This window comes from Amborella trichopoda, chromosome 2 (assembly GCF_054954075.1).
Source record: "Amborella trichopoda isolate Santa Cruz 75 chromosome 2, AtrichopodaSantaCruz75HAP2 v2.0, whole genome shotgun sequence".
NCBI classification, from domain to species: domain Eukaryota; kingdom Viridiplantae; phylum Streptophyta; class Magnoliopsida; order Amborellales; family Amborellaceae; genus Amborella; species Amborella trichopoda.
Window position 1 is genome coordinate 7094983 of NC_142337.1, and position 26221 is coordinate 7121203.

Consider the following 26221-nt stretch of genomic DNA (forward strand, 5'->3'; position numbering starts at 1 on the left):
CATGAAAATCTTAAAAAATAGACAGTCCAGACAATTTCTTGCAAGATGCACTATTTTTGGGACTCAAAATATTTTCTTGTCTTTTCTTTTTTTCTTATTCACACATCTCGATATGGACATGATCAATTAGATGGTTTTCCAACATCAAAACAACTTTTATCGATAGATTTTTGAGGTGCACCTTAGTTCTACATTCTAAGGTTGCAACCTTATATACTTTTTCCATTGTTTATTGAGGTTTTTATACAAGGTAAACAAACAAAAAGCCCATGAAATTAAATCGAAAACTCATTTACAACTAATTAATTGAAACTATCACATTTGGGTAGATTGTCAAACGCAATTAAAGTAGTCGTTTACCAAGGAAAATTTGATTCATTCACTGAGAAAACTATTTTCTTGGAGAATCTCTAGGAAGTTGGGATCCTCATAAAAGTTGGAAGTAGTTGGAAGCTAGTAACTCTAGTTTGGTTACTTGTCTATAAAAATTAGGGAATCCACTACCGACAATTTCCCATATTTGATAACCTAAAAATCTGGTAGTTGATGATTTAACCATTAATTAGGAAACCAATTGATTAGAGGTCAATTTTTCTTTTGATTGTGATGTTTCAGCTATAACCTATCCATGTCATTACTTATAAAATAGATGGTAAAAAATTTAGATGGTTAAATTTCTATCCATCCCTTTTTCATTTTCGTACTGTATTAGTTTTTTATAACTGGTTCTTAATTTTCAACACTTCTTCCCACACAATATTCTCTAAAATATTGCCGCAGCAAAAATGCAAAATTACGTACGAACTAGATTTCTCCCCTAATATTACGGTGTGATAGGTGGGAAATTTACCATTTTTTCCATTTTCTATTGACTTAAAAAATCTTATTTATTTATATTTTATTATTATTTTACTATACAAATTAGAATAAATTTAATTTTTTTTCATATTATATCATCTAATTTAAAAAAAAAAACCTTATTTACAATTATAGCAAAAAAAATAATACATTACATACTTATAATACAAATGAATTAATAAGTAAGATGCAAAAGGGAGATTGTTAATAGAGTAGGAGATTAGAGAGAGAAGCCAAGACGAGAGTGACAAAAGCCAAGGTAAGAGAGAGAAGCCAAGGCGAAAGAGAGAGAGAGACAACTTGCCGAATTGTCCCACATCGGAGTTTCAGCAAACTGAAAACTTCTATAAAAGCTTTACTTTCGCCATTTTGGCTTTTTGTGAAGCTTGCAGTAGTTTTCAATCGCATGGTTGAGGGTAAAGGGGGCCAATGTGGAACTATTTAAGTGACAATGTACTAGGCAGGGTTTAAAAACTATTGTGGGCAGCCCATTATTTTTAAGACAAAGTCTTGAAGTGCCTAAGAAAAAGTTTAAAAAATACACTTTAATTTCAACCGGAACCGCAAATGATGACGTCATAAGATGGTACGGATACAGCCGGATCCTGTTTTATTAGCGGATCCTGCTCGATTCCAACAATTCCCTATCGAAATCAGCAATTTTTTAAACATATTTTTGTCATAATTTCATCTCATCTCTCATTCCCCCAAAAATATGGTCTTCCTCGTGGATTGAGCACCCAGAAATTTGCTAATGCGATAAGCCTCACCACGATGCAGGCTAATAAACCCTCATATCTGGAAAGCCTGCATCTGCCATGTAGTATTTTCCTATACAAACAGGATCAAACAGTTAGTGAATAAGCATTTTACTACATTATATTGAAAATGAGTTTTCAATCGTTATTACTTTGAGGCATAGCCACCCTCTCAATTGCATTGTATAAGATCCTTGAGTTTGCAGCAGAGCCTTCCTAACCACCCATTAGTACATACTCAAACACATGTCAAAGTTCATCACAGCTATTACATTCTAAGATAGATCTCCCTTCCTGTTACAAAATCGTTTTAGTGCAGATTTCGGAACCCATGCTAGGATGTGTGTCCCAACAATCTGCTCCAACACAATTCTATCCAATACAAACTCAAGTGATCAAAGACGTTCTTAGCTAGCACAACGAATTCGATCACGAGAACTCAATATATATCTAACAAGTGCAGCCCCAATTAGAGAAGATGTCCGCGGTCTAATCTGTGGAAAAAATAAATATAAAAAAAATATATAAAAATTAAGGAAGAAGAAGTAAGAAAAAGAATAACAAATGTAAAATTTACCCACATAAAAAAGTGTCCCACCGTATAAAGGCATCAAACCATTCCTTTAATATACAAACCATGAAACTTTAAACACATAATAAATGTCCTTATTAAATACAAATTATCAACATACACATTCATCATAAAAATGGTCTCCCCACAAACAGCCATTCAAATCATTCCCTATCATAAGATATTGCAATCACACGAAAATGTACCATTTATTTAAGACACTTCTCATAAGAGAAAGTATGAAAACACAAAGCCGTTCAAATCACCATGTCGAACCACATTGCTATCAAACAATGATACATCAATAATCACATGCAAATTGAAAAGGACTAACCTGTGGGTCCCTTTGTTACTGAATAAGTGCATGACTAATTTATATTTATGACAGCTACAAGACACTGTATCTGCATTATTCTAAACAAGTTATTTTGACAATGAATGTTGTTTTAAAGTATATCTTTTTCTTTTAATTATAGACATTACATGGAGGTCCTTGACCCCATTTGAATACAACTTTATCCTTTGGTAGTTGTTTGTTTCTACTTTAAATATCCATGCCTCAATTCTCTATAACCATTTAGTTATACAACTATGCAAGATCTTGTGGCTTCTATCACATATTATTTAAGTTTCAGCAGTACAAGATGAGTTAGATTTAGTATATGCTCTATATGGTGATAGTAATATGTTCTTTTATAGCATTTTGAAGTATTTCTTTCCAACTGTTCCCTTCTAATGGTGTCTTAATATCTTCACCACTCCAAGTGAATTTATCAACACCCACAGTTCCATGGCTACTTTGGAACCACAACAGAAACACAACACATGAAATCTAAGCAGCCATGAAAACCAAGATACATGAAACAAAGATGAGCTAGAGAACCTATGTTCATTGCAAAATTACACCGCACTTCTTGACTTTTAGAGAAAGAGGCTCAAGGAAGTCAGAGTGTTGATAGCAAGGGGTTGTAGCTTCTTTTGCAGATCGACCACCCCCATAAACCGTCAGAGAAAGGACGAGGAAAGAGAGAGACAGAGAGCCTTAATAGAAAATCCCATAAACCCCAAAGGTAAGTCCTAATGAGCTTATTAGAGGAAATAATAAGAATACGAAAAGAGAGAGAGAGAGAGAGGGAGAGAAAGAATCTCATAAACCCCAAAGCCAAGTCCTAACTGACAATAAGAACACACACACAGACCTTTGATGCTATAGCTCAATCCTCAGCCTTGATAGCCGTAAGGGATGGAAAAGTGTGGAAAAAGGGATTTGCGGGAGAGTCAACATGGCTAGGCTTTGTGGAGAAAGAGGGAAAGAGAGAAGCTATAGAAAGAAATCATTGTGAAGAGGCTGTCAGGATTTTGCGTGAAAAGAGAGGAAAAAAAAAGGGGTTTAGTGATAATAGAAGAGAGAGAAAAAAAGGGGTTGCCGAATTTTCCCTTTTTTTTTTTTATATATATATAGCAGTCCTCAGGCCACCCCTAGGTGGGCTGCACATTTCTCCAAGTGGGGAAAAATGAAAAAACGTGGAGATTGTGTTTCTCCATTTTTCTCTATCAATCCTCCACACTATGTAAAGCCCAGTTTTAGAGAAAATATGAGACATTCTATTGTTTTTTTAGTTACCAAACAGAGCCTTATGATGTCAATAATGCCATTTAGTATTACTTTTTTACGAAAATTCATCCCATAAAAAACACGCAATAAACCAAGTTAACCCAAATAAGATATAAAGCCTTGTGCTCATAAAAATCCATGACAGAAATAAGAACCCCCTAATATTAGGATCTTACTAAGGATTATTTACTTAGCTAGTTAAAAGTAAAATAGGGAAGAACAAATCATAATATAAGTAAATACACTTACACTATGGGCTGTTTGATAACAGGAAGTTAGAAAACGAAAAAGGAACTTTACCTATTACTATTCGTGTTATGTGTTCGATAAAAAGCGGAAGATAATTTGAGAACTCCTCTTTACTGTTGAAGTTCCCACCTTTTAGGCTTGAGTAAAGTTTTATGAAACTTGAAAAGGGAACTTTTTATTTTGTCCATGATATATATATATATATATATATATATATATATATATATATATATATATATATATATATATTAACAATAAATATAAAATACAGTATATCATATATTATAGCATGTTATAAATATTATATATTTCTACTTAAATTATTATCTATGTAAATATAAATATAAGATATTTACCATATATCCCAGGAGTTATCAAACACAAAAACTATGAACTTCTTAACTTTTCAAGGAGGTTATCAAACACAGAAACCATTAACTTCTTAAGTAACTTCTAATTTACAGTTCTTCAGAGACTTCCAATTTCCAGTTCATGATCTTGCTTCCTGTTATCATATAAGATTACAAAGATTGATATATTCACCTCAAAAGCTATATCCACAGGTGTGACAAACTAAAATCAATCATATCAGTGAGAGTTACATTACAAATTTTAGGATACATGGTTATCTTTCACACCTCCAACAAAACCAGTGAAACAACCCTTTTAAACTATATCTTCCAACCAACATCACCCACCGTTCTCTCATCTCTAGTCCATAGAAGATAACTTTGAGAGTAATCAGGATTTTCTCTCACTAAAAGATAACTTTGAGAGTAATCAGGATTTTCTCTCACTAAAAGATGATATATCTAAAAATCCCTATACAAATTGTTCCTCTACAAGAAGCCAACCTCTCACCATGTGAGAGGCATTATCAAAATAATTATCTCTAGGAAGCTCTCTTCTCTCTATGTGGAAGCCATGCCTTTCTATGCAGGAGACCCCTAACTCTCACTCTAGAAGAAGCCACTTTTCGTATATAGTAACCTAAATAAGGCCCACATATTCATATATATATACACCACACGCACATTAGGAATCCACAACAAATAGAAAACTTTAATGGGTGTCCCAACTAACTTAGGGAACTTCTTAATATCAATATCAATTCCACATAACATGGGATTTCCTTAGTAGTGGTGAGTTTTGAATATCACGATATCAACAATCTCCACCTTGACATCAGAAGTCCTACTCACATGTCAACTCCCAACGAACATTTTTATGATGTTTTCTTTTTGTTACACCAAATAAGTCATTTTGTTGTTCTTGCTGAAAAGATTATGTTCACCATCATACTTCTCCCCCTCATAGAAAACACATGCATATGTTGTCATGTATTTTTGATTGAATGCGCAAATGTCAATCTTATAATAAACTATGCACTCTAATATCACTGTCGGGATTCAACCACCCTCTTATATGAGAAAACAAGAACCCCTAATATGGGAATCCCACTAGGATCGCATACTTAACCGACTAGAAATAGAATAGACGAGTACAAATTATAATACGAGCACAAGAAATAAAGCATAAACCTACACACTATACGAACACAAAAATTTATGTGGTTCGCCCCAAAGAGACTACATCCACAAGCATAGCAAATCGAAATTCACTAGCGAGAGTTCTATCATAGATTTTTGGGATACAAAGTTGCATCTCTAACCTTCAATAAAACCTATTCAACCAACCCTTTTAAACTAGCTCTACTGACCGATACTACCTACAAATATCCCATTCATGTTCTATAGTTAAACTACTATCTAGAAAGAGGACCTTGAGAGCAACCGACACTTTCTCTTACTAAAAGAGAAACCACCCAAAAATATCTATAGAAATTGCTTCTCTACAAGGAATCAGCCTAGGATGTAATATCGCATCATTTCTCTATCTAGGAAACTCATTTCTCTTTATGTGAAGGTCTTGCCTCTCGATACAAAACGTCTTTGCCTCTTTCTCTAGAAGAAACCACGTTTCCCTTATAATGACCACGAATAGGTATACATACTCTTTTTTATATATATTAGCAATTCATGAAAAATAGGAAACTTCAGTTGGTATCCTAACCGACTTAGGATACTTATCAATATTAACATAAATCCTATATAACATGAGATTTTCTTATGAAAGTGAGTTTGGATATCACCATATAAACATTAATGCAACAAAAGCCATTTTTATTCCCTTTCCAATCAAAGAGTAATAAATGATTATCTCGACAAAGCTTAGAATAATAACAAGTAATAATTTCAACTAGCTAACATTATTTAAAAAATTTAAATTCAATCATGGAAAACAGTACACCTATGTAAAATGACAATGAAATAAGCTTTAAAAGGATACATATAAATCAATCTTGTTTAGATTTTTTACATAGACAACACAAGCAAATTCTTCAAAGACTAAAAGTAATGAATTTCACCTTCTAATTGAAAAATGTAATGGAGATTTTTCATGGTATTCATATATATAGAAGGAAAATTTTTTTTAAGGATGCAACTTTATAATGTAGAACTACGGATGCACCTCAAAAATCTTTTAGAAAAGGTAGTTTTAATGTTGAAAAACCCTTTGATTGATCATCTCGATATCGAGATATATGACCATGAAAAATAAAATGATTTTGAGTCTCAGAAATAGTGCATTTTATAACATATTATCTACACTATCCATTTTCAAGATTTTCATATGTTTATAGATCTACTTGATTTTAACCATTTTTTAAATTTAAATTTTTATAATTAGATATAAAAATAGATTTTGAGATAATCTCAAGAAAATTTCACATCAAAATTATATACCATGATAAAATTTGAAGATGCACCTTACCTTCTTACCTGCCAACTGCACCCTTCATAGAATGACCAAGGGCCAAATGTGTTTTAAATACAAGTTCTTGCATCAACCAAGAGCACGCTGTGCTTGTAAATCTATCTTGTGCAAATGTGTGTAAAAGAGAGAGAGAGAAAGAGAGCGAGAGAGAGAGACAGAGAGAAATGTTGGATATGGTTCTGACAAGCGAGAGAGAGAGAGCAAAATGTTGGATATGGTTGTGACAAGCAAGAGAGAGAGAGCAAAATGTTGGATATGGTTGTGACAAGCAGGAGAGAGAGAGAGAGGGGGGAAGAAGAAGTTGATATGGTTGGAGACAGAAAGAGAGAGAAGTTCATATGGTTGTGGCAAGCATGCGCCTCTTTTTGAAGCACATAAAAAACAAGAGACAGTCCTTGGGGAAGAACCCCAATCCCTTTGAGGGGCACTTGCCCTTCCAAAATCACAAGAGCGGCACCATGCATGGGAACTGTTAAACAGCCATCCCAAGAGTTGAAACACTTTGTGCTCCCTTCTCATTTGCAGGAAGATACTGCACATTTTGCAATCCCCCCACATTCCTTAATTTCAACATTGGTGATATTGGGATCAGGATCTCTCTCTCTCTCTCTCTCTCTCTCTCTCTCTCTCTCTCTCTCTCTCTCTCTCTCTCTCTCTCTCTCTCTCTCTCAAGCAAATGAGTGCAGGTACAAACAGAGGTTTACATGTAATGCATTTATGCGTATATGAAGCCAATGAGTTTCATCTAGTGATAGACTATAAGAAACTTACCTCAGGAATGTAGGGTTTGGAGGATTTGTTAGCAAGAGCAGTTGAAGCTGCAGGATGACCTGATGTCTCAAACATACTTTGCACCATTGGCTCTACACTTTGAGAAAATTTTTGAAAAACTTTGTGTTCATTTAGAAATGTATTATGGGCATTCTGCTGAGTTCTTAAATTTCAATGAATTTCACTTATAAGTTTCGGTTTTAAAGTTTTTATTGTTGCCTATAGGTCTTGTCCACATGAAAATTTAAATGGGTTTAACCTATATGAAATTAAAAGAAAAATCTTGACTCTGTGTTTTTTGAAGCATTTTGCAAAGAATTTACATTGAATCAGACCATTCACAGATTGCAGCATTATTGAACAAAATGGAACTCCAATTAGAAAATCTATTTATGGTCATTGTTCACCTGTTCTATAAAATGGGGCTTACCTATGGGTTGCTGAACTTGGCTTTGGCCTCCTTTTCATTTGCATGCATTTTTTTTGGGAGCTCTTGCTTACTGTATTACTATTGATTATCTAAGAACACTTGGAAATGGCCCTCTTTTGGAAACCACCATAACTCATTGAGTTTTCAAGGACTGATAACAGGTACCAAAAATAACCTCCATCGAAATCCAACTACCCAAAAATCCATGATTATTCAACAGCCAATAGACCTTCAATTTTGAAGAACAAAACCAGTTATTATTTATATACACTTTAGAAAATTCTCTAGATGACTCTCTCTCTCTCTCTCTCTCTCTCTCTCTCTCTCTCTCTCTTGTGAGTCTTGTGTACATAACGCAATGCTAGCCCTTACCTAATGAATGAAGATTGGATTACCCCAAGAAGCTCCACAGTGGACTTTCACTCTTCTCCCCCTTCCTTTTCCAAAACTAAAACTGAATTCTACAATTGATGCATCGAAATTTGAAGATTCAAGGACCATTAGTGCAAAGTATGAATGAAGCTTTTACATGGAGAACCCATTTTCCTCTAGCAGATCATGCTGGCAGCTTCAACCTCTCAAACCAACAATGCAGCAATGCACCACAACAATAATGGTTGTATGATTGGTGTGCCCCTTAAGTGGTGGAGCTTTAATGGGGGGCACCATAAATAGTCAAAATTGTTTATCTTCTTCTCAAAGGGGTGCCTGACAACACCCCATACATAGCCTCTCTTCTATAATCTCCACACAGTCTGTTCCTTTTGTCTTGGGGCAAAAACATTTCCATTGACAAACCATGTCTTGCTTTCTCACCCCCTTCTTTAATAAATTTTGGGTGGACTCCCATGCTTTTGTCTTTTGTATTGGGTGATTCCCTTGTCTCTGTTGGCAACCATTTCCCTTTAAGGGGAAGGACCACATATTAAATACTCCCTCACAGTTGGATCACATGTTTCCTCCATTGAAGTTTTTGTTCAGCACTGTGGGTGATTTCAAGTAGTTAGGGTTTTGCATATCCAAGCCATGTGGGCAAAGTATATGATATTGAGTGGACCTCATGAATCGATATCATAATTGATAGAGCTAGGGACATGAATTGACACATGTCATTTATATTATAATATTCTAAAAGTATGGATCAATGATTTAAAAATCGCTGAACAGATGATGAATCGCCCGAGTCTCCTGATTCGACTCAAGAATCGCCAATGTACAACAGGATGAATTAGAATCAGACCCCTGGCGAATCAGTGCCGATTCCGACTTTTGAAACACTGGCATTGATGCACAGTATCTACATGCTTGATCACTAGTTCTTGTGCCATGATCAACCACATCAAAAAGTGAGAAAAGGGATGGGTACAAAAAGGTAGCCATATTAAGAAACGATGGACTAATCACAATAATGGTTCACTATTAATTCAAACTATGAATTTGTGGGTGGTCCTTGAGTCCAAGGGAGGGGCCTAGTGCCAGGCTGGTGACAACAAATGAAGTTGTAATGGGTTCTTTAATTTGTTTTAGGCCACTTTCCAAATGGGGTCCTTCATGCCTACCATCAAGCTTTGTGGTGAATTTTCTCCCAATTAGACTTAGACAACATTGTGGAGTTAATTGCTTTGATTCTTGACATCATTGGTAACAAGTCTTCAAATATTTTATGTTTCTTCCAATGTGAGCAATAAATTTGATTGATGAGCATGTGAGGGTATTGACAAAGCCCTTGACTCATGAAGCATTATAATTGGCTGATGCCCTAGAGGTTTGGGGACAGTTGGTAATGGCCAGCTTGCTAAATATTCATCTTTTCTCACACCAAGACTTTGTTCCCCCCTTTAGCTGATAGATAGGAAGTAAATTTTGTGCATGTAGAACATTCTAGGCCCACTTACCCTACGTAGTAGTAAATAGAGTGTAACTGTGTAATAACGTTACAAATGGAGACAGAGAGTTAAAGGACAAACTGAAACTAGGTCAACTTGTTTTCAGGGAACAAGCTTGGAGGTTAAAGCTTTTGACATCCCTCGCCCAGACTAGGGGTGGCAATGGACCCGGACCGGCTGGGGACCTGACGGCTATATCCCACACGGATCTCGGTATGAGTTTAAAAATTGGACCCGGCGGATCGGGTCTAGGTCCAAATATTAAACCCGATCACTATTCGGGTCTGGCATTGGGTCCCGGTCTAGGTCCCAATCCCATATATATTTTTGGGTACTAATTAAAAATAATAATTAAATATAATTAAATACATAAATATTTTAATATTTAGGTCGGGTCCAATCAGGTCTGGGTCCGGGTACCCAATCCGTTGCCACCCCTAGCCCATACCGATATGTCTACCACTAAGCTATAAGTATGAGGGACTATTATAGTGGAAATGGTCTATTTCTATTCTATGATTTCGCCTAGACCGATATGTCTATCACTAAGGTGAAGTCTGAGAGAATATTATAGTGGAAATTGTCTATTTTGTGATTGTTGCATAACGTAAAGGTGCTTTAATAAGTTCGTGCATGTGACACTTGCCCAAGTATTAGTATTATTATTTGTTTACCAATGAATCAAGAGATTTAGATCGATATGTTTAAAATTTCAAAAACATACAAGGTGGTTACAATTCTTTAAGTTCGAGCTTAGTCAATGGAATAATTACAGCTGCTCAATTTCACATCCAATGGTAGTGACTATTGTGACCACCTTGTATCAAAGGTAAACTGTGATGGCCCAAAATTTTTGAAACGGAAAAATAATATTAATAGTGTTAACATAAATAAATACAAAATAAATAAATAAAATAATAATTATATATTAGTAATGATAATAATAATAGTAATAATTTTATACCGTTAAGATATTGCTACTTTTATATTAACAATAAATAAAACGATATTATTGTTAATATACTTGAGGGTTCAATTTTGTTTGGGTGGACCTTTATATTAACACAAGCTTTTGTTTTTAACGTGGCGGCTTCACATTCCTCTTATCTCGTTTGTAAAACACCTTGCATATGAGGTGTTTCTATTTTATTCGAAACTCTCTCTCTCTCTAGCTGTTTACTTACTGTTTATGTTTAGTAAAGAACATATTTCTTTCTCTCTCTACTACTGGGGTGCATAGAGTTTACTATTTAGTAAAGGGAAAAAGGGGAAGAAGAGAAAGAAAGAGATTTTAAAGGATGTATGCTTCCTCTGCAAAGATGGTGGGGTGCTCTTAGTTCGCGATTACTCGGCTTGTCGCAAAGGGAAGCATACTAATTGTGTCAAAAAATCGTCGGATTTTTGGAGGGAAACAAGCAGTGTCATTGTGGCTGGCATTTTTACTACTTAGGTAAGAGAATTCAAGTTTCCAATGTCTTGCTGCCCCTTCTCTGTATATGATGACGGTTTGAACAAGGCAAACTTTGTGACTATAAAAGAAAAAGAGGGTTTTGTTATTATTGTCTAAAGTTTGCTCTTATGATGGAAGAAATCTTAGACGCTGACTCATGGGGCAAAGTGGATTGCAATGACACAAAAACTTACGAGTATTTATTCAAGGATTGTTGAGTTTAGTTGTCGTTCATCCAAATGCCCTATTGAATGGATTGTAGAATATGAAGATGAACAGAGAGAGGGATCATTAACCATGGTAACATAGTAGTGGCTTGAAGAGTCATCTTTGAGAGAAGCACAACCAATAGAACGTTCAAGCTTGGGGTCTTCGAATAATACTTTGATTTCAATAAACGTTAATGGTGGAATATATTTATACGCGAATCTGCTTCAAGAGTTTGTGCATGCCTATTTATTCTTGTGTTAGAAAGATTGTAGACCATACCCCTCGTTTGAAGGCAATAGTCACAGTTGATGGCCATACATCCGATAGTTCCTCATTTATCAGCAGCATGTGTTAAAAGTTTCATGTATATGAAATGTAAAAGAATAAGGTGACTACACTCAAGATTGATGGCTTTGACATAGATTATGGGAATCAAGCTTTCTCTGTGATGCTTGGGAATCTGAGTATCTATGCTTTAATCAAGCAAACACCAAATCGACAACTATAAGTTTTATGGGTAAGTGACATCATCCTTCTGAAAAATAGTATGTTTTTAATAAATAATGATATTTCCATCCAGCCTCTTTATTTTATAAGTTTTGTGTGTAAGTGAGCTTATTGTCTTGAAAAGATAATCTTTTTAGTAAAAATGTAATATTTTATCTATTTTATAAGTTTTGTATGTAAGTGATTGTTATTAAGTTGCTTCAAGTTAATTCATACTAATGATTTCAATGATACTTTACATATATGATATTGTTGCTTTCGGATGTTTAAAGAGTTTAAGAGATAATTTGAGTATAAGTGGACCTGCAGTGAACGTTAGGACCTGTCCGGTTATGTCGGTAGGGACTATTTGGACTCATCCGGGATACCGGTGAGGTATGATCGGACCTGCAGGGATTGTTAGGACCTATTCGGTTATGCCGGTAGGGACTATTTGGACTCATCCGGGATACCGGTGAGGTATGTTTGGACCTGCAGGTATTGTTTAGACCTATCCGATAGGGGTTATTTGGACTCATCTGGTACGCCGTTGAGGTATGTTTTAGACCTGCAAGGGTTGTTTGGACCCATCGGGACATTGATGGGGTATATAGGTGACCTACTTGGGGCGCCAGTAGGGTATTTTGTGAAATCTTTTGAATTATGCATATCTGTTAAAATGTTTATATGCATTTCAATCATTTGGATTATGTTTAACTATGGATTTGTGAAGTGCAATTGTTATCTATAAATGCTTGTGCTTGCAATTCTTCCTCGGGTGGTTTTTAACGTACATTCTTTAAAAAATGTTTATATCTTCCAACCATGATTATTTTTAGTACCATGATGATCACTTATTCAGTAGTCAAACTCACCAAACTATGGTAAATATTTTTCAAGGTAATTGCAGTCTCATAGTTCAAATGTAGCAGGACCATCTTTGAAGAATGTGTAGGCATGATTGACATTCCCCTTGTAACTTTCGATCAAAGGCACTGATGTAATGTTTGTTCTATCAAGATATGTTTATCTTGTCTTCATGTTAATATCAGTTGTGGGCAGAATTTGTACAGATTAAAATTACACTATTTGGTGCCATTCGAATATATTAGTAGAAATTTTAAATTTGTTCTATATATAGATAGTATAAGAATTGTCTGTTGCACCTCGGGAATGTTAGAAAAGTTGGGGTGTGACAATAATGGTATCAGAGTAATAGGTTTAGGATCCTAAAAAATCTGAATAGAAATATACCTTAAGTCATACTTAGTGTATTTACAAACAGTTACAAGATTCCATATGATTGGAGCAAGTATGAAAGGAATTCTTAGAGCCTCGAAGAATATAGTTTCGCGTATATAATATTAAATGGAGAACACAATCCACCTAAGTTGTCATTTATGGGAAATGATGAGTGTGCTATTGAACAATTTAAGAATTAAAACCCACTTTCCTTTAAGGGTGTTGCAACTCCACTAGAAGTCGAAGGATGGGTTAGGCAATTAGAGAAAATATTTGAAGTAATGGAATGTCCTGATGATAAGAAGGCCACTTTGATAGTCTTTATATTGGAAAGTGAAGTAGAACATTGGTGGCGAACGAGAAAAAGAGTATTGGTCCTAGAAATAAACCCATGTCTTGGGAAGCATTATGAGAAGCATGTAATGAAAAGTACTTCCCAGATTTTATTCAAGATCAATAGGAAATGAAATTACTGGAATTAGTCCAAGGAAACAGAATGGTAGCACAAGATGAAGTTAGATTTACTGAATTGGCCAGATTTGATCCACATATGGTCAAGAATGAGGCAAGAAAGGGAAATTGAGTATCAAAAGTTGAGCATCAGTAGAACAAGTGAATCTCAGATGTTGTATTATGGAAAAATAAAAGCTTGCCAATAAATATATGAGGTGGCAATATGTTCTTAATAAGAAGACTGCTGCAAGAGAATATAGAAGATATCTGAACAAGAATATAGGTGACATAGTCATAGCGCAGCGAAGTTGTGGTGGGCTCATAACCCAAAGGTACAAAATTTAGAGGACTAAATTTCTATAAGAAGGGGAGAATGTGACGACCCAAAATTTTTGAAATGGAAAAATAATATTAATAGTGTTAACATAAATAAATACAAAATAAATAAATAAAATAATAATTATGTATTAGTAATGATAATAATAATAGTAATAATTTTATACCGTTAAGATATTGCTACTTTTATATTAACAATAAATAAAATGGTATTATTGTGAATATACTTGAGGGTTCAATTTTATTTGGGTGGACCTTAGGTCCACCATCTTAAAACTTTATGTTAACACAAGCTTTTCTTTTTAACGTGGCGGCTTTATATTCCTCTTGTCTCGTTTTGTAAAACACCTTGCATATGAGGTGTTTCTATTTTATTCGAAACTCCCTCTCTCTCTCTAGTTGTTTACTGTTTATGTTTAGTAAAGAACATATTTCTTTCTCTCTCTACTACTGGGGTGCGTAGAGTTTACTATTTAGTAAAGGGAAACAGGGGAAGAAGAGAAAGAAAGAGATTTCAAAGGATGTCTGCTTCCTCTGCAAAGATGGTGGGGTGCTCTTAGTTCGCGATTACTCGGCTTGTCTCAAAGGGAAGCATTCTAATTGTGTTCGAAAATCGTCGGATTTTTTGGTGGGGAACAAACAGTGTCTTTGTGGCTGGCATTTTTGCTACTTAGGTAAGAGAAGTTCGAGTTTCCAATGTCTTGCTACCCCTTCTCTGTATATGATGGCTGTTTGAGCAAGGCAAACTTTGTGACTATAAAAGAAAAAGAGGGTTTTGTTATTATTGTCTAAAGCTTGCTCTTATGATAGAAGAAATCTTAGACGCTGACTCATGGGGCAAAGTGGACTGCAACGACACAGAAACTTACGAGTATTTATTCAAGGATTGTTGACTTTAGTTGTCGTTCATCCAAATGCCCTATTGAATGGATTGTAGAATATGAAGATGAACGAAAAGAGGGATCATTAACCATGGTAACATAGTAGTGGCTTGAAGAGTCATCTTTGAGAGAAGCACAACCATTAGAACGTTCAAGCTTGGGGTCTTCGAATAATACTTTGATTTCAATAAACGTTAATGGTGGAAAATATTTATGCAAGAATCTGCTTCAAGAGTTTGTGCAAACGAAAGGTTTGGATATGCCTATTTCTTTTTGTGTTAGAAAGATTGTAGACCATACCCCTCGTTTTAAGGCTATAGTCACAGTTGATGGCCATACATCTGATAGTTCCTCATTTATCAACAGCATGTGTTAAAAGTTTCATGTGTAAAAAGTGTAAAGATTAAGGTGACCACACTCAAGATTGATGGCTTTGACATGGAGTATGGGAACCAAGTTTTCTCTGTGAAGCTTGGGAATCTGAGTATCTATGCTTTAATCAAGCAAACACAAAATCGACAACCATAAGTTTTATAGGTAAGTGACATTATCTTCTTGAAAAATAGTATGTTTTTAATAAATAGTGATATTTCCGTCCAGCATCTTTATTTTATAAGTTGTGTGTAAGTGAGCTTATTGTCCTGAAAGATAATATTTTTAGTAAAAATATGATATTTTATCTATTTTATAAGTTTTGTGTGTAAGTGATTGTTATTAAATTGCTTCAAGTGAATTCATATTAATGATTTCAATGATACTTTGCATATATGATATTGTTGCTTTCGGATGTTTAAAGAGTTTCAGAGATAATTTGAGTATAAATGGACCTGTAGTGAATATTAGGACCTATCCGGTTTAGGGACTATTTGGACTCATCCGGGACGCCGGTGAGGTATGATCGGACCTGCAGGGCTTGTTAGGACCTATTCGGTTATGTCGGTAGGGACTATTTGGACTCATCCGGGATGTCGGTGAGGTATGTTTGGACCTGCAGGGATTGTTTAGACCTATCCGGTAGTGGCTATTTGGACTTATCCGGTACGCCGGTGGGGTACGTTTGGACCTGCAGGGGTTGTTTGGACCCATCAAGACGCTGATGGGGTATATAGGTGACCTACTTGGGACGCCAGTAGGGTATTTTGTGAAATCCTTTGAATTATGCATCTCTGTTAAAATGTTTATATGCATTTCAATCATTTGGATTATGTTTAACTATGGATTTGTGAAAGTGCAATTGTTATCTATAAATGCTTTTGCTCGTAATTCTTCCTCAGGTGGTTTTTAACATACATTCTTCAGAAAATGTTTATATCTTCCAACCATGATTATTTTTAAGACCATGATAGTCACTTACTGAGTAGCCAAACTCATCAAACTATGATAAATATTTTTCAAGGTAATTGCAGTCTCATAATTCAAATGCAGCATGACCATCTTTGAAGAATGTGTAGGCATGATTGACATTCCCCTTGTAACTTTTGATCAAAGGCACTGATGTAATGTTTGTTCTATCAAGATATGTTTATCTAGTCTTCATGTTAATATCGGTAGTGGGCAGAATTTGTACAGATTAAAATTACACTATTTGGTGCAATTCGAATATACTAGTAGAAATTTTAAATTTGTTCTATATATAGATAGTATAAGAATTGTCTGTTGCACCTTGGGAATATTAGAAAACTTGGGAGGAGACATAAACGATTCCATTCTATACTTTTCTATATAAAAATTAGAGTCCATCACAAGAAAGACCCCCAAATCATCATGAAAAATATCCCCCTTCATGAAAAATATCATGAAAAAAAATCCAAAAAGAGATTTAAAAACTTATTCTTTGTTTATTATTTTTTTGCGCTTCTTTTGCCCCATACACTAGCTTCTTTTGCCCCATACACTAGTCACTCGAGCAAGGCCCGAATCCGGATCCCAAGCGAATTTTTGAGCATTGGTATGATATTGGGGAATGATCAAGTTCCCTTTTTATTCTGGATGCTTGAGCAATACCAAAAGAGCAACTGGTTTAGACTTTATGGGGGAGTTTTCTCTCGTAATTTTAATTTTGGAGTAAGGGAAATTAGGTTTTTGTTGCTGGTAGGTTTGGGATTGATTAGGAATCAGGCGTGGGATTAAGTAGCTAGCAGCATTATATCTCAATATCTCATGATTCCTACTGCTCAAATAATAATTAAAAAAAAAAAAAAAAAAAAAAAAAAAGAAAAAAGAAAGAGAAAGAGAAAGAGAGAAAGGCTTCGAGTGCTTGCTGTGTTTTCTTAATATGATAGAAACAGGTTTGCTCTGTAATAGTTGCAGCAGACCAAACACTTACAAAGAATGTTCACCAATGGAGGGGTGAAAATGGCACTACTGATCAGTAGTTTTACTTGGCCAAGTTACTCGGCCTTACGTCCTTATCGAGCTCAAGTTGTTTCGAGTGGGAGGTCCAATTTGAGGATCTTAAAAAATTTTAAAACATAAGAAATATATTTATAGCATGTTTATTTATGTTTTCTATTATTTTGACAAAAATTGGAAAGTATTTTGGCCATGAATACTTATTTTTACATTTTTCCATCTTTTTTTATAATTTCAAGAATACTGCCGGTTGTAAACTCATTTTTTAAAAAGATTGTATACAATGAGATCATTTATCTATTGTACACGGAGGTAACAATTGCTTATAACCATCCGATGTGAAATTTGATAGCTTGAGTGTGTCACAAATTTAGACCCTGTTTCTATAGGGCCAAGCCCTCATTCGTAGAAATGCGAGCCTATTAATAATTCTATTTTTTAGATGGATTATTAGACTTAATTTTAACGGCATGTAATCTCTAACATGGAGATCATGAATATAAAAAAATAATAAAAATTTTAAAACTAAAAATAATAATTTTAGTAAGAAAACATTTGGACCGGTAGTTTCCATTGTCTTTAGATGGAACACCTGCTTGCATCCATCTTTAAGATAGATGCTTTACACTCTTGGACCACATATGTAGTCATGTGGTCCAACCCGCATGAAACAAAACTTTGTGCTAGGTCAATGGAATAAATGCAATCACCAAGTTTCACATCCAAAGGTCAAGAAAAATTATGACCACCTTGTATAAAAGATGAATAGTCTCATTTTTTACTTTTTTCTTTTTTAAATCTATTTTTTTTTTGCTATTTTTTAATAACAATTAATTGTATTTTGTTAAATTTTACTTTGAATATATTTTTCTTATTTTTTGATATACTTATTTTTTTTTTAGTGTTCTAATAGTTTTCAGCTGTTATAGCAATCGGCCTGAGTACTAAGCCGGGGCATGAGCCGAGTAGTCAGCCCGAGTTGACGTTTCGAACAATTATTGTGATTAGATTGACATAACCATATCATCCATTCTTAAGGAAGACCTTTCCTTGTGCCCACCATTATTAGTCTCGAGTCCACTATGTTTGCCCCACCTTGAAAGCTACTTTTGCGGTGGTTCTAGATCTTACTTGTTTGACAAGTGGTGTTGTCACCACGACAGGAACCCATTCTCACCCAATGCATTAAAAAAGCACTAACGGTTTCAAAAACGGATAGGGACTCATCATCCCCACTTAATTACCCAAAAAATAAAAAAAAAGATGAGTGACACATCGACATTCCAAATCAGGATCCCCGAAATAAAATTTGATCCTTCAAATAGAATTTGATTTGAAAGTTAAACTCCCTAAAAACCTCAAATCATTAGATTCATGCATATTAGATGATTCATATCCAGTGTAGAAAAAATCAAAACATGACTGTTAACTAGACATGGGGCCAGAAGCGGTTCAACCGGCCAAGTCAGGCATGCCCTGAGAGGTCAAAAAAGTATTAAAAAATTACAAAACAAATCTAATAAAATATAAAAAACATATTTAAAGCATGATTAAACAAAGCACATCCAAATAGAGTTGAAAATTAATGAAAAAATAGATTTTAAAGAATAGATTTGTGCCCAAGAATATTTTTAAAAATTTTAAAAAAGATAGGAAAGTGTAAAAACAACTATTAATAGCCAAAACAATTTTCAATCTTAACCAAAATGATAATTTTTTTAAGGGTCTGGTTTCCATAAGGTTGCAACCTTAAACAATCCAATTAAGGCGCACCTTCAAATTGTATCATAACATATAATTTTGATGTAAAATATTTTTAAGAGTATCTAAAAATCTATTATTATATCTAATTATAAAATTTTAAACTTCAAAAATAGTTAAAATCAAGTAGACCTATAAACATATGAAAATAGTAAAAATGGAGAGTCTAGATAATATGTCGTAAGATGCACCATTTCTGAGACTCAAAACCCATTTATTTGTCATAGTCATACATCTCGATGTCGAGATGATCAATCAGAGAGTTTTTCAACATTAAAACAACATTTTCTGATGGATTTTTTAGATGCATCCGTAGTTCTACATTTTAAAGTTGTTACCTTATATAAACTTTTTCTTTTTTTTAAATACCTAGGTTGTTCACCAAAAACGGCTGAAACGAGAACCGGCCGGTTAGAATACTAACAGCCCAATTTTTACTACATGGGTCATATCAAAATAGTTCATGATATATCAGATTAGATTTTGAAGGGACGATGGAGTTTTTAGGCTTCAAGCCAAAATTTTATGAAGGAAGCGCTTCTAGGGTGGCTTCTCTTGTAGTGCGATTGTTTTATGAAAGATGTGGTTCGGGAAATTGAATTTTCTAGAGAAGTGAATACTACATGAAATTCGAGATTTCCACTTTCCAGCAAGGCAAGTGAATATCGTTCTCTCCATTTATCTAGGAGCACCATCTTTTCTTTTTTTTTAACGTAATTTAATGGGGTCGACGAGCCCCTATCTATTTTTTAAATCATTAGTGATTTTTTAATGCGTTAAGTGAAAATGAAAACCTAAACTTTAGCTATCCATTCTCATAGCACCCCTGTTATCAAATAGTAACCGCTGCACTACTGCTTCCAGTTACCAAATGCACCAATGAAATTTGATTTTGAGCTCTAGAAGAGCTCCAAAACTCTTAGATCCATTGCCTATATAAATGAATGGCTCTAGTTTACGTTCTTAGTGTTATATGGAATTTTTTTGGAGTTCTTCCCCATCTTAAAAGTATTTTTTCTTTTTTTTGGGTAAGTAAAAAACAAAAGTGTTTCTTTGAGGTTGGGAACATTGTAATATAACAATATTAGTAATTTCTCACATAAATAATATCCATAAAATCATAAACTCATAAGACCATTTAAAGAGACAATGAGAACGTTAGGTCACAAGTAGAGAAGAAAAATGCATAACATCCACATGTACCACGCAAATATGGATATGAGTAAGAGTAAGGGTGTTAATGGGCCAGGTTCCGGCTGGGCCTTCCTTGGCATGAGCCCGGCCCATATACAGCATTGGTTAGGCCCACGGCCGTGCCTATATATGATATAAGGACAGAAAATTATCTATACAATATGTAAATTTGCAAAGTTTTAGACTGGGCTTGGGCCAAGCAAGTGTGCGCCAGCCCTGGCCTGAAGATATTTTGGGCCTCACAGCCTAGGCCTCGGAACTTAAAACAAAAACACGCATCCGAAATAGGGCCCTAACATGATCACATGGGAGTATCATATTCAGTGGACCTTTTTTTTTATTAGGTGAGTCAGTTGGGAGAGAACTCTTAGATTGGAATTGAGCCTAAGACATAGCATTGTAAATCTTTCTAAGCCAAAGCTTTAAAGTGGAGCTCCATGGGGAATGAAGGAGAGACAAAAATAATTCCTGGTAGGATTTGATGCTCCAGCTTGAGGAAAAGAAATAGCTCCAGGTGGGCCATCTATCTTTGATCCACAATTCTAGGGACACAAGCACTGTGATACCAAACAACTACCCTCACTACAACTTCCTAGAGTAGGAATTGGACTTGGGTTATTTCTTGATTATTTCAATATTGAGTCTCAAGATTGAACTCATCATCATCATCATTATCATAACTTTTTTTTAACTATTTGATGTCGGCTACACGAATCATAGTCTACCACTCTATTCTACCAAGAGTCATACTCTCAATGAGTTCATAACCTTATCTTTTCTTATTACTTCCGATTCTCACCACTGAACTACCCAGAAAGAAAAATAGTGTATGGACTTCATTGTTTGGCACATATGGCTAAGTACTTTTCTTTGTAAAAATACTTTATAAAAGCTAAATTGTCCCTATTCAACTTTTGGAAGCCAAAACAAGTATGGATACTGTAGCAATTTGGCCCCACTTAGCAACCAAGCCAAATGATGTGAATCCTTGTTTTGATCTAGGAAACTCAGAAAAAAGGGTTTTCAATAAAAAAAAAATTGAGTTTTTTATTTCTAACATGAATAAAGAGGGGTAAAACTGTTATTTTGCTCAGGCCTCTTAATTAAAGAGAAATGACGATAATACCCTTAAACGTCGGCAATTTAGGAATATGAACGGGATTTCAATGAAAATAGAAAGTTGTGTTTTTCTAACTAGAAAAAAGAAGCGGTAATTTAGTCACCATGCTCGAATCAGGTGGAGCGATCGTATCCATGCTTGTTCAAGTTTAACGACCGGGATTTTTTATTTATTTTTATTAAAAATCTTATTACGTATACCTAAGTCTAATCAAAGTGGGATATTATCTTTATTTCACTTTAATAAAAGGCAGTTGTTTTACTCCTCTTTATTCAGTTTTAGCTATACAAACTCAATTTCTTATTTGAAATCCTTCTTCCACGTTCCTAATTCTGAAAATGGGGTATTTATTTTGTCCAACATCATAGGAGATAAAATGATCACAAAAACCCTTAACATCAATTTTTATGAGAAAGGTGAAAAATCCATATGACCATGGAATTCTAAACTTGTAAATAGTCAGAGTCAGAGTACTACTTTATTTTTAGAAAGTAAAAAAAAGTTTAAGAATGTCAGGGTCCTGATGTTGAGGAGAGATGATAGGTCAATTGATGATAGGTGTTAAGGAGAAATAACATTTGCATTGATGAAAGAGAGGTGAATTTGATATGTGAGAAAGATATTCTTATATAGAGTTCTAATTCCTAAAATGTAAGAGAATCTAGGAATTTGTTAGGGGATTCTTGTATAAATGATTCACCTCTTAAGAATCTGTTTTGGAGATGGATTTTTGGACTTACTTTTTTAAGGACATGTAATCTCTAACACGGAGATCATGAATATGAATAAATACAAAATGCATTATTTTTTAGACTTGAAATTTTTTATTTATTTATTGTTATACACCTTGAGGTCTAGATGATCAATTAGAAGATTTTACAACTTTGGATCACTTTTTTCTACATGATTTTTGACGTTCACCTTAGTTGTACATCACAAGGCTGCAACCTTATATAAATTTTTTTATAAAATTAATTTAAAGGAATGTTTTAGAGAGTGAGATATTTTAGGAACCTTAGGTGTTAATTCTAACAGAGAGAGATTGGAGAACAATTGGAGGGAAAATGAGTTATAGAAAAGAAAAAATCAAATCCCACACTTTTATGAGAACATTTACTTTTGATACAAGGAGGTCACAGTTATTTACAACTATTTAATGTAAAATCTGATAGCATGGGTGTATCACAAATTTCAAGCAAATTTCTTTTGAAGCTTGAACTTGGTCAATGGAATAAATGCAGTTATCTAATTCACATCCATTGATTAAAATTAATCGTGACCACCTTATACCGAAGATAAATGATATCAATGTATACTTTTCCTTTATTTACTCCCCCTTGCTGTGTAACAAAAGAAAAAAAAAAAAAAAAACTAAAACAAGTTTACATTGCGTATGTGGAAAGAAGTGTGATTGCTCATTAGGGAGCTACTTTTTCTATTTTTACACTTTTTTTATGAGTACAATATTGGGCATTCTTATCAACAAACCTTGTGATGGTGGAGATGTATTACTGATCTTGCTTGACACGGGCTTCCTTAAGGGTTGTTTAGCCACCAAATATTACCACACATGAAATCTCTTAAAATTATTGCATTTCCCAATTTGGCATCTCGAAATGCATTTCTAAAAATGAGAAATCTAAACTTCTAACGCACCGCATAGAAAAGTAAATTGGTTAAAATAAATGAAAAACACAGGATCATTTTTTTCATTTTTGAAAATGTGCCCAAAAATTTAAATATTTTTATTTTTTTTATTGAAATCAGATTGAAATGAAATTTGGGATGTATATGCGCGTAATTGAGTGGTTTTTATGAAATTATCAAAAAAAAATATAATAAAATAAAATGACCAAATACCCCACAAAATCTGAGGGACAAATCCATATTTTTTTCTTAACTAAATATTCTTTAATGTTTTTTATAGGTACTAGTGATTAGATGTATGGATGTTCAAAATTTCAGATCCATCCAATATATACAAAAAAATAAAATTTAAGATGCTTTGGATTGTTTGATTCGGATACAATAGTTGTGATCATAGTTACCAAAAGCACCCAACGAGGGCGACGCTCCCATTCTGAAATCCAGCTTCGGCGCTTCGTGGTCGGGATCTTAACCGAAACCCCGTTTCAATTTTTTTGGAAGCTCACTCCTATTTATAGGATTCTTGATCTTGTTCATAATGGAGCTGGATCCCACAATTGCACGGATCGTGATCCCACTTTCACACAATACACGTTCTTTTAAATTGTATATCTCGTGTCCTCACTCAGTGAGTGTGTATTAGAATACGTTGTTAACACAACACAAAAATTTTGTGCTACTAATGTAGTAAATTGTTGTTTAGTGCCATCAAAGTGACACTAGAGTTACTCTTATATAATGAAATATAAAAGTAAATTTATTGCTCATTAGAGATTAAGACAAAAAAGAATATAATTATTAGAAACATTTGGTTTATTTAGCTTTTACATAATATGGTCATGTGGGTTCACATGAATATATGATAAATTTTGTATATATCAAATAAATTTTATCATATATCAAATATATAATATATGATAAATATATGTTTTTAAAAAATCAATAGATCAATTTTGCATTTAATGCATGTAATGATAATTTTTTATTATTAAAATAGTATCTCTTTTATTTTTTATTTTTAAGATATACATTAAATGCATGGTCAAACTTTTAATTATTAAAGTATTGGATGCTCTCAATCATGAGTGTGTTTTAGAATACATGTTAACACACAAAATGTGCTATTGATGGAGTAAATTGTTATTTAGTATCATCAAGGATAAACTTGAGTTACTCTTCTATAATGAAATATAAAAATTGATTTATTGTTCATTAGAGATTAAAACGAAAAGAATAAAATTATTGAAACATTTTGTTTATTTAGATTTTATATAATATGGTTGTGAGGGTCCACAGAAATATATATTTTTAAAAAATCAATAGATCTATTAGAAATATATGTCCAGATCAATTTTGCATTTAATACAATGATAATTTTTTATTATTAAAATATTATCTCTTTTATTTTTTATTTTTAAAATGTACATTAAATGCATATGAAATGATCAAAATTTTAATTATTAAAATATCAGATGCCCTCATATGTTTTAGAATACTCGTTAACGCAATGCAAAAAGTTTGTTCTACTGATGGAGTAAATTGTTGTTTAGTCACATAAAGACAAACCTAAATTACGTTTTTATAATGAAATATAAAAGCTAATTTATTGTTCGTTTATTTAACATTTACATAATATGGTCTTGTAGGTTCACTAGGGACATGAATACTTAAAGTATTTGTAATGATATCCTTTATGCCGCCCATGAATTTCATTTCTATTTCACTCAAGGTTTGTAATGCATATCTAGGCATTTAATGTTATCATTTTAAAAAAAAAAAATCGTTTTTTGGGGAGAGTAAAAAAAGTGAGATTCGAACCTTTTTGAGAAAATACTGTGAATAGAGCTCGATCCTTTCTAAATAGAAACACGGTCTTTTTTAGATGGGGGTGCAACTTAACCTTAAATAGGATCTCGTTCCTATTGTCGATGGGAGCGCGAACCTAATGAACATGGGAATACGTTCCTATTTTACATGGAACGTATTCCTGTTAAATAAAGATCTCGATCGTAATGTATCGGGAACTCGCTTCCTATTCAAACAGGATCTCGATCGATAACTTCTACTCTCACTGGAGCCCACTCCCCCGAGCTCTAGAGCTTTGGGCCGATGTTGATCCGACGCTCCCACTCCCGGAATTGGACCCATTCCCGATGGGTAACTATGGTTGCGAGTAAGGATATTTTAGATGATCTATAATTTGGGGTTTTAGGGGTGTTTCTGTCATTATGTTTTAGCCCAATCCGAAAAATACGATTAAAATGCTCATATATATTCTGAACTATTTGTGAGGATATTTCAAGCATTATATTTTCTAAATTTGTTTTTTATATTTTTTATAGGTGCTTGAGGTGAACAGTATATAAAAACCAAATATATTGATGCATGTGAAAAGTATAAAAGCGGAAGATATTACCCCGATTTGATATATAAAAAGTAAAATAAAATTAAAATAGTTAGACTTGCTCTCACTTTATCCAAATGTTTTTTCTTTTTATGTGATATGAAGTGTCAAATTCGTTTGACCAGCCATGGATGAGCAATGATTTCGAAATCTCATTCATTTAACAAAAATTACCATATCATTAACGAAAACATTAATAAATGGTAGACATCAGCTGATCTTCAGATCTCCTAATTTATGAAATTTCTGTTTAAACCAAATATAGTTTTCTAAAATCCCCATAATTCTGGACTAGTTAACCAAAAACAGTATTTTCTATTACCATGTACTCAATTTATGCCTTCGAGATTTCATAATTAGAAATCTCCGATTCTAATTGCAGGCTCCACTTGCCAAATGCCTCCCAAAAGCATGTAATAATTCCTCTTTTTTTACAAAAATTATCTTTTATTTTCTTGAAAATAAATACAATATTTCAAGATAGATTTGGTTTTACGCATTAGATGATGCAATATATGAGCGAGATCTCCACAGTCCATTTTAGATAGACGGTGGATGCGTCCAAGGACATAGTCCAATGACACGTCCCCACTTACAAAAGGCTATTCCTTGTTCCTTCTAAGTAGGGGTAGCAATGGACCCGACCCGACCTCGGGTCCAGGTATAGGTCCAAAATTTGGGTCCAAAAAGTTGGGTTCGAGTCCAAAAC

At 33.9% G+C, this 26221-nt stretch overlaps 1 long non-coding RNA gene across 1 annotated transcript; it reads right to left on the bottom strand.

Annotated features, from left to right (window-relative positions):
* Nucleotides 1-1290: 1290 nt before the first annotated feature.
* Nucleotides 1291-9172, bottom strand: LOC148783070 (uncharacterized). The gene is made up of 3 exons (XR_016049006.1): nucleotides 7661-9172; nucleotides 1769-2110; nucleotides 1291-1689 (listed from the first exon to the last, which is right to left on the bottom strand). It is a non-coding gene; the product is annotated as an uncharacterized LOC148783070 (long non-coding RNA).
* Between the last annotated feature and the right edge of the window lie 17049 nt (nucleotides 9173-26221).